Here is a 16,700-nt window from a genome sequence, read left to right on the forward strand (position 1 = left end):
GAAAGATTCATATATTAACAAAATTGACCTATGTTCATACATTGCAGATATTTTTCTCATTTCATTTTGTCTTCTAACTTTGTTTATTATGGTGCTGCTTGTGGTAATTGGGGAGTTTATTTTGGTTTTTTTGCTGTTTTGTTATTTGGTTTGGTTTTGGCCTTATAGCTGCCTTTTTGTTTCCTTTAAAAAAATTTTTTTTTGTATTTGTGTAATGCCTTTTTATGGTTTTGGTTTGGGGGTAATACTCAAGAAGAGCAAAAAAACCCTTCTAATTCAGTTATACGTTAAGAGGTAAGGGAAATATAAGCGAGGGAGACTAAGGTTGAGAGGAACATTAATCCTATCACGACACATCAGGGAAGAAAGTAACCAACCAAACCAAAAGGAACTGTATTTGCAAAACAAGTTTTTGAAGTTAGAACCCACTTGGAATGTTTAAGATAAGCCAAAATAGTGCTGGCTTCAGCAGCATATATACTGAAATTGGAATAATACAGAGAAGATTAGCATGGCCCCTGTTCAAGGATGACTTGCAAATTCGTGAAGTGTTCCATATTGGGGGGAAAAAAGGTATTTGGACCACAGTAAGAACTCAATAAATGGCAGCAGTTGTTAAGACAAAAGAAGAAAAGATAGACCAAAATATACCCAGGATGTTGTTTTGATTGTACCTACCCTCTACTCACCTATACAATATGATAGTCTTGTTAGGCACTGAAGTCCGGGTAGGTTCCAACCGTCGTGACTTGAGATCCTGGGTCCTGTGTCATGCAGTGTCAAGAAGCAGAAGTGGCAGCCTCTCGCCACATTGGCTGACTAGCATTGGTGGGAATTTTAGACCACCAGGCTGATATCATCTGCAGTGTGTCACATGGTGAAGAAAGCAATGGTTCTTCTCTGGTCAGCATAACTGCTGAAGAAGTACAGTTACTTCTTTTTCTAGACACTTCAGTTAGAAATTCAAACCATACCTTATTGAAAAGGGGATTTGAGATTGCCTACATGCAAAAATATAGTGCAAGATTAAAAGAGTAGATGAAGAAATTATGGAAAAGGAAAAATTAGAGTATGACAAATAAGATAAAACCAGGGATAACATTATTACGCAAAATGCATACCTAAAAGTTGAGTACAAGTTGTGAAATAAGGGCAGGAATTTGAGCTGCCTCGCATTAAAAGCAAAAAGAGTGAAGCCTTTTCATGAAAGTTGTTAATGAAAATTACAATCATTCCTGATACTGAGTTCTGAGAGAAATTTCTCCACTGAGTAACCATAAAGAGAATACTGCCCCATGACCTAGTTGATAAAACCCTCAGCAACATATAAGCAGCAACAGTATAAGCCCTCCAATGTAGGCAACTAAGGGGAGTACTTGATATTTTTACATCCAGTGAGTCTCATACAAAAAGGGTTGAAAATGTCTCCCCTTTCTTGATTAGAAGATTCTCTTAGATAAGGGAGAAAGATGTTATGAATGTTCATAACATTCGGTTCAAAATACACGTGGCAAATTTTGTTCCTTTGAATTTCTGTAGTCAAATTTTCAATGTTGCAGGGCAGGCTTGGATAGGAATTTTGTAGCAGAAAAGGACTTTCACATTAAACTGTGTAATTCCTTGCTGGCTTTTTATTCCTACCCAGTGCAAGCTATCCTTTTTATAATTCTGCAGGGTACTTAATAAACAAAATTTTATTGTAATAATGATTTGAACTACACAGTTGATTTGCTACCCACAATGACTACTTTTCTCTTCCTTCTATTAAGAGTGGTTTTGTATATGTTTTCAAATAAGTCGATTGAGCAATAAGAGTGATGAAGAGGGTAGCTTAGAGGAAAAGAGTTAACAGGAACTAAAGGGAGGATGCGGCACGCATTTTTGTGTCATCTTATTTTTGTCCTGGTGCTCTTATAGACAGAAGTGGAGCGAATGCACACTTTATGGAACACAGTCGGCCTGGGCAAAAACTGTCCTGTATTTGGAATGAGTTTTGGAAGCAGAACAGAGGTGTGTTTTTCATTATGCCACATTGGATTTTTGCATTCGAGAGTATAATTACCAAACCCAGCCCTCAAACCACTGCAAAAACATCACATGTTTCTTACACACATTTTTTCCCTTCAAACTAGCACTCAAGTGCCCACCAAGGGCCCTGCCCACAGTAGGGTTCGTTTAAAATTCTTTTCAAACACAGTTGTAACATGGCCCTCATCCACAAAACAAGTATTATCAGCAGTTAAATCATAGGATTATTCTTACATTACAGATAACTAGGTACATTCAATGTATAATAGTTGTTATATTAAGACCTTGGGCCAGGCTCTCCCTGTGTATAAAATTGCCATGCAGAAGGCAAGCTCTCATCAATGCACCAGTATCTCTTTCAAGCTTATAATGAATCCGTGCTATAAACTTGAAGTTTAGAAGGTCAATTCAGTTTGGAGTTTAACTTATATTTAAAGTTTAGAAGCAGTGCTAAGGAGAAATAAAGACAGAAAGAGGTAGATATTTTATGCTTCTTTTTTTCCCAGAGAGCTCTTTTGGGGTCAGTGAGAAATTCTAGGCATCAAGCTCTCTTACGATCCTCCTTCCTTACTGCATATTGCAAACCCATGATTCTCCCCACTCACCCCTGCAGGCTGGGGGACAGCAGTTACTGAGGCTTCCTGGGCAGGAGGAGTTTCTAACTGAATTGTGTTCTAGCAGCTTAAAGATTTAATGCAGCTTTTTGAAGAACCTTAGTCAAGAGGAGTAGCATGGGAAAGGGAGTCATTTATCACCTATGGGTTAGTGTGGAATATACACTAATATAATGCAAGAAGCTTACAGGTGGTACACAAACACTTATTTTAATAGTGAAGTGTTTAAAATAATAATAATTATTGCATTTAAATTGTACTTACTATGGGCCAGACATTATGCCTTATCTCTACTAACTCATTTAGTCCTCAGAACTCTAGGAAGAGGGTAGGTAATATTATGGTCCCCTGTTACAGATGAGGAGACCAAAGCACAGAAAGATCAAGTGATTTGTCCCTGGTTGTTTAGGAAGTTACAGGTAAAGCCTGGATCTGAACCTATATAATCTAGCTCCAGTGTCTATGCAGTTAAGCCCTCTCCAGCTCTTCTCAGCCACATCGAGGGCATCCATTGTGTGTAATGAATTGCCTCCTCACCTATGCGTCTAGAATAGTGATAGCTATGTACCATCCTTGGGTGCATAGTGTCTATCTAATGACTTCAGAAAAAGTCAGTTAAATAACTTTCTGCTTAATTCTCTCACATAACCCCAATTGGAAAAGGCCATTCAATTATACAGTATAACACGTATTAGAGAAATACATGACTAGCTGTATTAATTATTGCTATGGACTGAATGGGGCTTCCCCTTCATATGTTGAAGCCTAATCCTTAATTTGATAGTATTTAGAGGTGGGACTATGGAAGGTAATTAGGTTTGGATGAGATCGTGGGAGTGGAGCCCCCATGATTGTATTGGTGCTCTTGTAACAAAGAGCCCAGCGCTCGCTCTCTCTCTCTCTCTCTCTCTTTCTCTCTCTCTCTCTCTTTCTCTCTATCTCTATCTCTGCCATGTGAGGACACAGCAAGAAGATGGCCATCTGTGAAGCAGAGAGTAGCCCTCACCAGACACCAAATCTGCTGGCACCTTGATCTCAGACTTCCCAGCCTCCAGAACTGTAAGAAATAAATTTGTTGCTGAAGCCACCCAGCCTATAGTATTTCTGTTATCGCAGTCCAAACTAACAAAGACATTTATCCATTATTGTATTAAAGATTACTCCAAAACTTAATGGCCAAAACAGCAAATATTTATTATCTCATAATTTATATGGGTCAGAAATGAAAACTTATGTTTATATAAAAACCCATACACAAATGTTCCAAAAACTGGAAATAACTCAAATATTCTTCAGAAGGTGAATGGTTAAGCAAACTGTGGTAAATCCATACTATTGAGTACTACTGAGCAACAAAAAGGAGCAGACTACTGATACATGCAGCAACTTGGGCGGGTATCAAGGGAGTTATGCTAAGTAAAAAAAGCCAATTTCAAACGGTTACATGACTTCATTTACATAACATTTTCAAAATGACAGAATTATAGAGGAATTTGAGAACAGATTGGTGGTTGTCAAGGTCTAGGGAGGGCGAGGAAGAATGGTGGCTGTGTCTGTAAAAGGGTAGCACGAGAGATCTGTGTGATGGAACTGTTCTGCTGCTTGATGTGACGGTAGTCACGTGCATCTACACACGTGATTCCAATTACACAGCATGAAATACACACAAAAGGAGTGCATGCAAATCTGGTGGATGATATCAATGTCAATTTTGTTTGGGATATTATTCTATAGTTATGCAAAATATTGTTGTTGGGGGAAACTGGGTGAAGGGTATATAGCATTTCTCTGTATTATTTCTTACAACTGCATGTGTAGCTCATTTAGATTAAAAATACAACAGTCAACTTATTTTTTTAATCAATAAAATGAATAGAATGAGTACATTAGGATGAGAAAACCTACAGAAAGTAGGACAAAAAAAGTAAAGATGCAAAATATAAGAGACAAGAAAAATGATTATAGAATCAATCCAGGTGGGGAATAAGGAATGGCTGTTATTATGTGGTTTCTTTTGGGGATGATGAAAATCTTCTAAAGTTAGTTTATGGTGGTGGTTGCACAATTCTATGAATATACTAAAAAATGATGAATTATACACTTTAAATGGGTGAATTTTATGGTATGTGATGCTTTTAAAAATAAAGAAAAAAGAATCAATCCGGGAGCGTTAAGACCAGACTAATAGAACTTCCACAAAAAGAGAACATGAAAAATACTAGGGAGGGAATTTTCAAATAAATATTTCAAGAAAATTTCATAGAATTAAAAGATATGCTTTTATAGATTTAAAAGACCTATGTAAAAGACTTAGAACAACGAAAATAATTTGCATACCAATGCACAACAATGTGAAATTTTAGAATACTAGGCACAAAGAGAAAATTCTAAGTTTCCCAAAAGAAAAAAAGTCACAGACAATGGATAAAGAGTAAGGATGTTAACCAGATTTGTTTAAATTTATTTTTAAAATTTACACACAGTAAAATTTGCTTCTTTTGGAGTGTAGTTCAATGAATATTGACAAATGCAGAGTCATGTAACCACCACCACAAATGAGATACAGTTCTATCACCTCAAAAATTTCCTTGTGCTGCCCCATTGTAGTCAGACCCTCCTTCACCAGTGTTCTCTGACAAGCACTGATCTGTTCTCTAACACTATAGCTCTGCCTTTCCCAGAATGCTATGTAAGTGGAATAGTGCAGTATGTAGCTTTTTGAAATTCATCCATGTCATTGCATGCATCAATAGTTGATTCCTTTATGGGGCTGAGTTGTAATCCATCATATAGATGTCCCATAGTTTGCTTATCCATTCACCAGGTGAAGGATATATGGCTCCTTTACAGTTTTGGCTAGTATGAATAAAGTTGCTAAAAACATTCACGTATGGGCTTTTGTGAAAATATAAGTTTTCATTTCTCTTGAGTAAATACCTAGGAGTGGAATTACTGGGTCCTATGATAAGTGATTGCTTATAAGAGACTGATAAACTGTTTTCCAAAGTAGTATATATTTCCACCAATAGCATAAAAGAGTTCTAGTTGTTTCCCATCATCTCTGTCACTTGGTTTGCTCTCTTTGTTCTGTTTTGTTAAATTTAGTCATTCTAAAAGATATGTACTGGTTTCTCAGTGTGGTTTTGATTGGTATTTCCCTAACGACTATTGATGATCAGCATCTACTTTGAGGAAATGTCTCTGCAAATATTGCCCCTTTTTTACCAGGTTGTTTGGTTTTTATAGTAGAGTGTTGAGTTCTTTTTATATTCTGGGCACAAATTTTCTGTCAGATATATGTTTTGCAAATATTTTATTCCAGTCAGGGAGTTGTCTTTTCATTCTCTTGTGTACTGCATGAAGTAAAGATCTAAGTGGTTGTTTGTTTTGCATATGGCTAGTCCATTGTCTCTGCTCAATATATTGAAAAGATTATCCTTTCCCCATTCCATTGTTTTGGCATGTTGTTTGAAAATTGACAAATCATAAGTGTAAGCATTTCTTTCTGGACCTTTTATTCCATTCCACTGGTGTATATATATATATATATATATATATATATATATCTTTTTTTAGAAGATCTTAGGGGTAGGAGTTAATTCATTAATTTATTTATTTTTGCTGTGTTGCGTCTTCGTTTCTGTGCGAGGGCTTTCTCTAGTTGTGGCAAGCGGGGGGCCACTCTTCATCGCGATGCGCAGGCCTCTCACTATCGCGGCCTCTCTTGTTGCGGAGCACAGGCTGCAGACGCACAGGCTCAGTAGCTGTGGCTCACGGGCCTAGTTGCTCCGCGACATGTGGAATCCTCCCACACCAGGGCTCGAACCCGTGTCCCCTGCATTAGCAGGCGGATTCTCAACCACTGCGCCACCAGGGAAACCCCCACTGGTCTCTATTTTTATCCTCAGACACTATCTTGAATATATAGCTTTATAGTAAGTTCAGGTAGTGTACCTCTTCCAACTTTATTCTTTTTCAAAATGGCTTTGGTTATTTTAAATTCTTTGCATTTCATGTAAATTATAGGATTAGCTTGCCAATTTCTTAAAAAAAACAAAGAAACAAAAAGAAACAAACCTGCTGGGATTTTTATTGGGATTGTGTTGAATCTATACATCAATTTGGGAAGAATTGACACCTTAACAATATCTCATGAACATGGAACATTTCTCCCGTTATTTAAATCTTCTTTCATTTGTCTTAGCAAAGTTTTGTAGTTTTTAGTATACAGGTCTTGCACTTTGTTGAATTTATTCCAGAGTATTTTATTCTTTTTGATGCTATGGTGAATGAAATTGTTTTCTGATTTTCACTTTCAGATTGTTTGTTGCTAGCATAAAACAATTGAATATTTATATTAATCTTGCATGCCATGACCTTGTTAATCTAGTTTATAAGTTCTAATTGTATCATAGGTTCCCTAGGATTTTCTACCCAAGGGATCATATTGTTTGTGAATGGTTTTATTTCTTTCATTTCATCTGCATGCCTTTACCTTTCTCTTACCTTATTATACTGGCTAGAACCTCTAGTACAATATTGAATTTAAGCAGTGAGAGTGGAAATCCCTGCCTTGTTCTTGATATCAAGGAAAAGCATGTAGTCTTTTACCAGTAAATATAATGCTAAGTGTAGGTTTTTCAGAGATGCTTTTTATCTGGCTGAGGAAGTTTTCTACTATTCCTTGTTTGCTTGTAATTAAGAGAGGGCATCCTATCTATATATGGGAGCTCTTTTCTCTCTCTCTCCTGGATTCAGCATAATTTTTCTGCCCGTTGTCATTTGCCCACAGTTATTCATGAGAATTCAACCTGGAGTGCTAAATTCAAAGAAACGGTCAAGACATTTTCAGTCTCTTCACTGTGGCCAACATGGGCTTCTAAAGCAAAGACAGTCTGTTCTTCTACAGCTTATTTTTCTTTAACAAAATCTAGCTTGTATGCAATTAGTAATTAGGATAAGGATATCAATATAATGCAGAAGTTGTGTTCACTTAAATGGGATTTTTCCTAGGTTTTTAACATTTTGTGCCAACAGGTAACAGCAATTGAAACTAAAGCACTTAACACAGCTGAAGACAGGAAAGCCATGGGGGTACAATCGCCCCACAGTCGTCTCCTTGGCTCAGTCTTACCTGATTGCCTGTTTCTCCCCATCACGGTATATTTTTCATTCTTTGCTGTAGTTCAGCAACCTCAACAATTCCTTTCAGATATGTTTCATTTATCTATTGCTGTATAACAAGCCACCCCAAAACTTAGTGGTTCAAAGCAACATAAATGTTTAATTTACCATTGTTCTGGCAATTTTGGTGAGGCTGGGAAGGAACATCTTCTCTTTGTTTCACAGTATCTGGAGCCTCAAGATGACTCCAGTGGATTGGAGGCTGGAAGACCTGGGAGCTGGCTGGGTTTCTCTATTTCTGTCTCTTTTTCTCTCTCTCTTCCCTTTCCACATGAATAGTTCAGACTTCCTCATAGCACGTTGCCTTCAGGGTGGTTGCACTTCTCACAGAGCAGGTGACTTCTCCCAGCGGCAGCATTCCCAAAGTCCGTGGTGGAAGCTCCAAGTTTTCTTGTGATCTAACCTCAGAAGTACTAGAACATCCCTTTTGCTGCGTTCTGTTGGTCAAGCAAGTCATTAGGGCCAGCTCAGATTCCAGGAGAGGGAACTAGACTCTGCTTCTCAATGGGAGGAATAGCAAAAAAACTGTAACCATCTTGCATCTACCTAAAGCCCCTTTCATCAAAACTATTTGACTTTTTTTTTAAGCTTAAATTCCATATTTACTGGAATACTTTTATTAGGAATTTATCGTATCTTTTAAAATTTGGCTAGTATATTCATTTTAAATTGTGCTAGTTATTTATTTAGATGGTGCTCTAATTATCAAGTTCCATAGATTTTGGGTGGTTTGTGCCAACTATATTTTGTCCACAAACTTTGTTGTTTTGAGTGCAAGATTTCACAGAACTCAACATTTTCAGGAATACATATATCATGTATACCCCATTACAGCAGAAACACCTGTAAATGCATGTGCTTACAGTCCTAGGGTCTTCACTGAGTGTTCCAGGCCTCTGCTTAGACCCACAATTTCTTAAGAAGCCCCAATTTCTTATTTTACCCCTTGATCCCAATGCAGAAGGACATTGTTACATCAAACAACACTCATTCTTCAAGCAGAAACTGCCACAAAGAGGCAGTAATAAAACTGATCTTCTGTGATGAAAATGTAGGTTGACTTCAAGGCAAAACTGGGAAAGTGATTTTTTTCAGATTATTGTTGTTTCTGTTTTAGTCATTTAGCACATTGTTACGTATGTGGCATGGCAGAGAATCTCATGCAAGATTAGCTGAAGACATGTAAGGCATTCAGTGGGCATAATGCCCAGAGGAATTTGTGTTTGTGTGTGTGTGTGTGTGAGAGAGAGAGAGAGAGAGACAGAGACAGAGACAGACAGAGACACAGAGAGGCACAGAGAGAGGGAGAGAGAGAGAGGCTGGCTGATTTGTCATTCAGAGCTCTGCTGAATTCTTTCCATGCCTACTTGCATCTTCATCACTTTTTTGTTAAGTACTTTTCAAAACACAGGAACACTGTAAGGAAACCAAATACCATTTACAACTAAAGCTAAGATTGACTTTTCTTCCGGCCACTTTCTCTGTGGAAATAAAACCACACACACGTACGTGCACATGTGCGCTAGCGCGTGCGCACACACACACACACACACACAGAGCTTAGCGCTCAGAACTTGAGCACCACCGATGAAGGGTAGGTCCTAGCACCAGATTTCTGACATAAAATTCCATATCAAGATAAGAGCGTTCATAAAAATGCCATATGATTGACTAAATTAGTAGCACTATTGAGATGAAAGTCATGACATCTTATAGTCGCAGACCAAATTTCAACAAAAATTTCTTGACAACCTGCTGTATATTAAGCACCATATGAGAAGGATGTATGAAAAGAAACAAGAATTCATTTCCTATTACTCAGTTGCTGAGGCCGAAAACCTAGACTCCCCTTTGACTTCTCTCTTTTCAAAGCTCTCAGTAACTGCTGTAGAATCTACCATTCCGAACATATCTAATCCGGACGCTCCTCACCACCTCCTTGTGCTGCCTTCTTAGTTCAAACCACCACCTTCTCTTCCATGGACTATAGCAGGAGCCTTCTAATTGTTCTTCCTTCTCCCACCCCGCTCGGACCACATACTGTCTACTCTCCACACAGCAGCCAGGATGTCCTTCTTAAAAACAAAATCAGAGGGACTTCCCTGGTGGCGCAGTGGATAAGAATCCGCCTGCTGATGCAGGGGACACGGGTTCGAGCCCTGGTCCAGGAAGATCCCACATGCCGCGGAGCACCTAAGCCCGTGCACCACAACTACTGAGCCTGCGCTCTAGAGCCCGTTAGCCACTGACGCCCTCACACCTAGAGCCCGTGCTCCGCAACAAGAGAAGACACTGCAATGAGAGTAGCCCCCGCTCACCACAGCTAGAGAAAGCCCGCACGCAGCAACGAAGACCCAACGCAGCCAAAAATAAATAAAATTAAATCTTTAAAAAAAACAAAATCGGAAAGCTCCAACAACACTCAGAATAAAATCCCAAGTCCTTACCACGTCCTTCAAGGCCTCTGTCTCTCTCCTACCTCATCTTTTGTACTTTGCTCCTTGCTCACTCCAGCACACTGACTTTGAACATACCTAGTTCATGTTCAGTTCAAGCCCTTTGCACTAAGCTATTTCTTCTGCTTGGAGTCCTCTTCCCCTCACCTTACCTCCTGCCCCAAGACATTCACTTGATTTGAGTCTCTACTCAACTGTCACTTCCTCAGAGAGGCCTTCTCTGACCTAAAATACCATAGCTTAAAATAGGAGAGGCTGCCAACTCCTCGCTCTGTCCCCTTACCCTGAATTGTTTTTGTCTTCCTAGCCTTTCATGTTAAATATTTATCTTTGTTGTCGTTTTTCTTCCCCACTAAAATGAAACCCCAAGAGCTTCGTCCGTCTTAACTGCTATCATCCCAATGCCTAGAACAGTGCCTGCCACATAATAAATAATAAATATTTGTTGAATGAATGCATGCATGAGTGAAAACCTGTCCTGGCAGAGCTCTGATCTGTATTGGAAGGCAATCTTGGAGACAGCCAAGGGCATACAATGTGATTGTGCTGTGACAGGTGCATGTGCAAGGTGTTTGGGGAGCTCAGAGGACTGCGTCACTGGCTGCTTAGGGAGGGAAGGGCCAGAGTTTTTTCACCTGAATCTTAAGGATTCATAAGGGCTCACCAGATGAAGTCTGCAGAGGACATTTCAAGCAGAAGAAATAGTGGATGCAAAGGCCTGGATATAAAAACATAACACACAGGGAAGCTCGTCATTTCGTCGTGCCTGGAAAGCAGGATGTGCAAATGTGCCGCAGAGAGAGATGAGAGACGAAAGTCGCAGAGGTGAGTTGATCAGGTCAGAGCCAGAAATGACTCTGCGAGAAACCTGGAAGGGCCATTGGATTTGAGGAAGACAAAATCATCCTCAGAGTTTCAGAGAGAGTTTACTGGCCTCTATGTGGTGGATAGTGTGAGGCAGAACAGTCATCACAGGGGGAATGGAGACAAGGTGCACTTTGAGAGAGTGTGGAGGGGGCTTGGTGACCTAGTTGTGGGGGACAGTGGAAAGGAAGGAACAGGCCAGCAGAATTTTAAACTTGGGTGACTTGATGACTGTATCCTAGTAAGGAAACCCAGGTCTGGGGAGTAAGGAAGAGAAATAGTTTCCGCCCACATTTGCCCAGTGTTCTTCCTCTCCAAGCCCCTGGATAGCCATCTTCTACTTTCCAGCCGTCCATTAGTGGGGGAGCCCACCTGCCGGGTTCCACAGCAAACTGCACAGGGCTGGGCTCACACCTCCTCATCCCTTCCACCCACTGAGCCTCGGGGATTAGGTCACACACGTGTGCCTGCCTCTCTCTTTCCTTGAGACAAAAACCTCTCTCAGGTGGCTCTTTGTCTCGAACATAGATTCCTAGCAATTCTGCTCAGACACAGCAAGTCCTAGCAGGGCCAAGACTTAAGCTCAAGCCTAGATCCACCCAAACTCAAGTCTAATATTACTGAACTTTTGTTATTATTTTATGTAATTTTTAAATTATACAACTAATACATGAATACTTTCCCATTATAAAAAAATTCAGACAATACGGAAGTACACAAAGACTTGAGAGTTCCTTTCATGGCCACCCCTTGAAAAAGAAAAAAAGTACACTCCCCCTCCTAAGAGTAAGATGTTTCTCTTCTTCAGTCCTTTATTACACGCACACACACACACACGTTTATATACACACACGCATACATACATACATACATACATATAGAAACAATATATGGTTTTATATGTTATCTTTGGGCTCAGATTATTTTGAAAACTTTTTCACTTAAATATATGTCTTCTAAGATTTTCACAGCAGTAAATGTAAATCTACTTCTTTCTTTGCAAACTACTGAATAGTATTCCATGGCAGAGATGTATATATTTGTCACTGAATCATTCCCCTTCTCATGGATACTTGGGTTGCTTCCAAGTTTGCAAGATTTTAAACAGTGGTACAGTGAGTATCTTTATACACTCTATTTTGTACACGTTTGCAAATGTTTCTCTAATGTGGATCCCTGGAAGCAGAATTGGTGGGCCATCCTAAAGGTGTTCCATTTTAATTTTGCTAGAGGCTGCCAGTTTTCCTATTCTATCTTATTAAGTGCTTCCAGATGTACTAAAACAAGAAAATTTCCTGAAATTTTCAGTTATATCTTGACAGGATCCTTAACTGAGGCTAACATCAATCCAGGGACAAGCCCAACGCTCATGCTGATAGATGTGCAGTATCCCAGAAGGCTAGGAATGATGGGCTACAGGCACAGTTCTTAGGGCGTTATAGCTTTTCAGGGGCCTGCCAAAAGGTTTGGAATCTGAAAAAACTGTTTGCTTCAGTAGATGAAAAGAAAAAGAGAACATTGAGGTTAATACAGATTTATTAACTAATTATAAAATGTAGCATGTGTCAACTTCATGGCTATTAGATTTAGTATTTACAAACGTTTCCTTATTGAGCAACCTGGTATTCTCCTGAATTCTTTCCCTGACCTTCTCTACTCCCTAGTTTGAGGGACCAGCCCAGCCCTCTTGCCTTGTCCTTCTCATGTTCAGGGAAGATATTCACCCAGAAAATATTATCAGGGCTTCCTTTTTTCCCTTCCCTGCTTTGGGGGTCTTTCCAAGGGGATTCCTTTGTGATCCTCTTCAGGAAGGAGGCAAGTTTAACTTGGACAGCAGATTGAGGAAGGGAGCTCCTTCTCCAGGAGGGGGCAGTATTAGGGAAGGAACTGCATTTGTCAGGTGTCAAACACGGTGAGGGGCGGGGGGCGGCGGGAATTCTTCTCTCATCTGCGGGAGAAGACGAAAGGCAGTGAGGGCCTGGAGGGACCAGTCCCAAGCACTCAATGGGTGGGTGGGGCAGGGCCTCTGGGTCACAGACTCTCTGCTATAGGGATGAAGAGGCAGGTAATAGTCGGGATCTCTCTCTGACCTCAGCTTTTATTCTGAATATCAACCTCTTTTTCAGTGAATTTATTTTCCGCTAGTGCTTAATTCCTGGTGTGGCAGTGACATTGCACCTTACTATTTTTCATCACTAAAGTATCATATTTCAGCAGCACTGTGGGCTAAACAGTCCTTGCAGGACATGATGGGGACCTGATCCATTATAATGTTTCTGTGGGAAAATGCTTTGGGGTTTCCAACAGTGGACTTAACAGAGGAACCTCCGGAGTACATCCATTCCTGACTGAGCGCTGTTCACGTGGCCCACATATGAGATGATCAGACGTTTCTGTTTTCCAAGGAAGTTCCAGTTTGTGATTCCCTGGGAAATGTCCCAGGTCAGGGAGTTTTTTCTTCAAGTTTCTCTGTACTAAACTACATAGTACTGTGGATGTGAGATGCCTTATGGATTGACCTGGCTAAATTATGTTGTTTTTTTAAGCTGGTGACTTTGTAGTTTACAAAATGACCCATGGACTTTGGCAGTGTGCAAGCCTTGGAAGCTCAAGATGCATTTCTAAGCGTATAAACATTCCCTTTGGCCACTTGGACTATAAAACCCAACAGGTTCCCCTGCTGGGGATTGTTGGTGGGCTTCCTTTCCTCCTTTTCTATTACTCCTTTTTTTTTTTTTTTGCGGTACACGGGCCTCTCACTGTTGTGGCCTCTCCCGTTGCGGAGCACAGGCTCCGGACGTGCAGGCTCAGCGGCCATGGCTCACGGGCCCAGCCACTCCGCGGCATGTGGGATCTTCCACGGACCGGGGCACGAACCCGTGTCCCCTGCATCGGCAGGCAGACTCTCAACCACTGTGCCACCAGGGAAGCCCTCTATTACTCCTTTGTTCCTGCAGCCCAGCCTGGAGCTCTGGGGTCTTTAAAGATGTAGTGAACTAAGATCTGTTGAAATTCTAGCAATTGCCCAACTACTCGTCCCGATACCCTCCCCGCCCTTCTCCCCAGGAAAATGACCTGATTATAAAACTCTCTTTATAGATACATTCAAGATGTAGTGACCTCAGTTCCCTCCTTTGTTAGACAATGGAGGTTGAGTCTAGGTCTTCACCCTGGAATTCTCTCCCACACACACTCAGGAGAGCTCCACGTGGGCACGAAGGGTCCACTAACGAATTTCATGTTTGAGGAAACCTCCCAAATGTTTAGTTATCTGAAATAAAGCCGCACAGGAAAATGAAAACATCAAATGTCTTTTGCTTTTGGCTGAAATTGCATAAACTCACCAGTTGAGACATTGACCATACGGAGATGTGGAAGAGATGGACCTATTTTCAGAGTTTTCACTGTCTAGCAGGATACTTGGTAAGTACTAAACACATGCTTGTTGAATTAAACTGAGAGCCAAGAAACACTGGAGGTGATTACATTCACCAGCTCTGCCACCCTGAAATTTCCAGAACCCTCAGTTATTCTTTGTCTTGGCCACTGCACTCAAAAGAAGGTGGGTAGCTGCCCATACCTTTTGCTCTGAGGAGCCCTCCAAGGGCTTCCCATACTCCCAGCACATCGGTCACTGTCTCCGCACAACTTGACCTGAAATTCTCACCTTAATACCACTTTGGGGGGTTAAGCCACTGTTCCCATTTAAATACCTACATTACCAGGAGGAGAGGGAGGAACCTGCGTGATTCAAGTATGTGTAGAGATGCGTGTGTGTGGCGTGTAGTGGTTATTAAGGGAAAAGGAAGAGTAGAGCGGCTGGATGCCTGTAGTTCCCTCTTTTTACCATTGAGCCAAAGACCGTTTCTGTCAGGTTATCTCATTAGACCTTTGGAAGCCCTAGAAACTTGGCTTTGAGGATATAGAAAACGAAATGGCCCTGGGTGATGCACTTTAGTGCTACACTCTCCAGTCCAGTAGCCACCAGCCACATGTGGCTCTTGAGCTCTTGGAATTCTGTTCCAAATTGAGATGTGCTGTACATATAAAATACACCAGTTTTCTAAGACGTAGCGTGGGAAAAAACCCATAAAATATCTCATTAGTAATTTTTTTATATTCATTACATGGTGAAATGAAAATATTTTGGATATATTGGCTAAATAAAATCTATTATTAAAATTGGTGCTAATTTGTTTCTTTTTATTTTTTTAATGATGGCTACTAGAAAATTTTAAGTTATGTATCTAGCATTGTATCACTACTGAACAACAGCGCTCTAGTGGTAGGAGGAAATATCCCACCCGAGAGGGCACTGAAGTCCAGTGCACCGGCAGAGGTGCCAGAAGGATGAGACTGCAAAGGCAGAAATGTCACTAGGGGGAAAGGGTGGCCTCAAGGCAGGGGGAGTAACAAAGACTCCCTTGTGTGTCTTGTTGGCATCCTGGCTAAGCACACAGGGACGCCCACCGTCCCCTTGCATCCCAAGGTCTTAAATCGGTTGGCTGATCTCCCTCGTGTTGACTCCTATGGCAGGGGAATGGGGCAGGGAAGAGGAGAAGATCCCTATGGCTCTAAGATTTGGCTCGGGGTTAGCTTCTGGGGTGATCTCTGTACCTTCTGATTCCTGGTTCTATATGTAGAACTTACACTGTAGGTGACTGACATGTTAGCTGTGAGCTCGATATCCCAGTCAGGCTTGGCAAGACTAATAATTCTATGGATTTGACTGATTTAAAATTTTCAGATAATACATTTTAATTGTAAGACCTTGTTTTACTGTTTTCCTAAACTGACTTTGCAGATTAGTGCATAGACTTTGGTATCAAGGCAGGAATAACTGGATTTTTCATAGTGGTTTACAGTTTTCAATGTCCTTTTCAGCAAATTATCACTTTTTATTGTCACAACATCTTGCAAGGCAGGCGAGGCATGTATAGATTTTTATCCATATGTTATAGCTAAGAAACCAAAAAACAGGTTGCCTTGACCAGCATTTGAAAGCTGTTAAGTGACAGAATTAGGAATGGATCATGGATGATCTCATTGGAAACCTTGGCTCTGGTCTTTGGTGGTTTCTTCTGGTGTACAGAGGATCACTGAGTTGGGCCAGGGCATGAGTAGTTAACAGCTTCCTGAATTCAAGCAATTCTGCCCCCTTAAAGATCAGGAAAGTAATTTACAGGGCCTGCACATGCAGATTTGGAAAGATGCCATTTGGGGATCCAGAGAAGGAGCCTAATTGGAGTACCACCTTCCACTCAGCAGGAATGCCTTTGAAGTCGGTGCCTCTGTTTAATTCCCTCAGGTGGCCTCCCTGGTAGCACTGGGAAAGGCCCAGCCAGTTCCTCTGCAGAGAAAGGCTCTGAGCTGCAGGCAGAGCCCAGCAGAGGGTGCTGAGAGCCTACTATTTCAGGGTGAGATTGGTTGGGGGGGGGGGGCGGGGGTGGAGAACTGTGTGCCTTGCAGGGATGGACGCTGGAAGAGGAGGAAACTTAAGGAAACAATGGTTATAAGAGATTTCCTATCCGGTAGAGCGATGAAGACGATGATG

General features: G+C 40.9%; 1 non-coding gene across 1 annotated transcript; it reads left to right on the plus strand.

The window, feature by feature from the left end:
- The first annotated feature begins 456 nt into the window (after positions 1-456).
- On the plus strand, positions 457-563 carry LOC115852918 (U6 spliceosomal RNA). The gene has a single exon (XR_004039309.1). It is a non-coding gene; the product is annotated as a U6 spliceosomal RNA (small nuclear RNA).
- The last annotated feature ends 16,137 nt before the right edge of the window (positions 564-16,700 follow it).

This window comes from Globicephala melas, chromosome 7 (assembly GCF_963455315.2).
Source record: "Globicephala melas chromosome 7, mGloMel1.2, whole genome shotgun sequence".
Lineage (NCBI taxonomy): Eukaryota > Metazoa > Chordata > Mammalia > Artiodactyla > Delphinidae > Globicephala > Globicephala melas.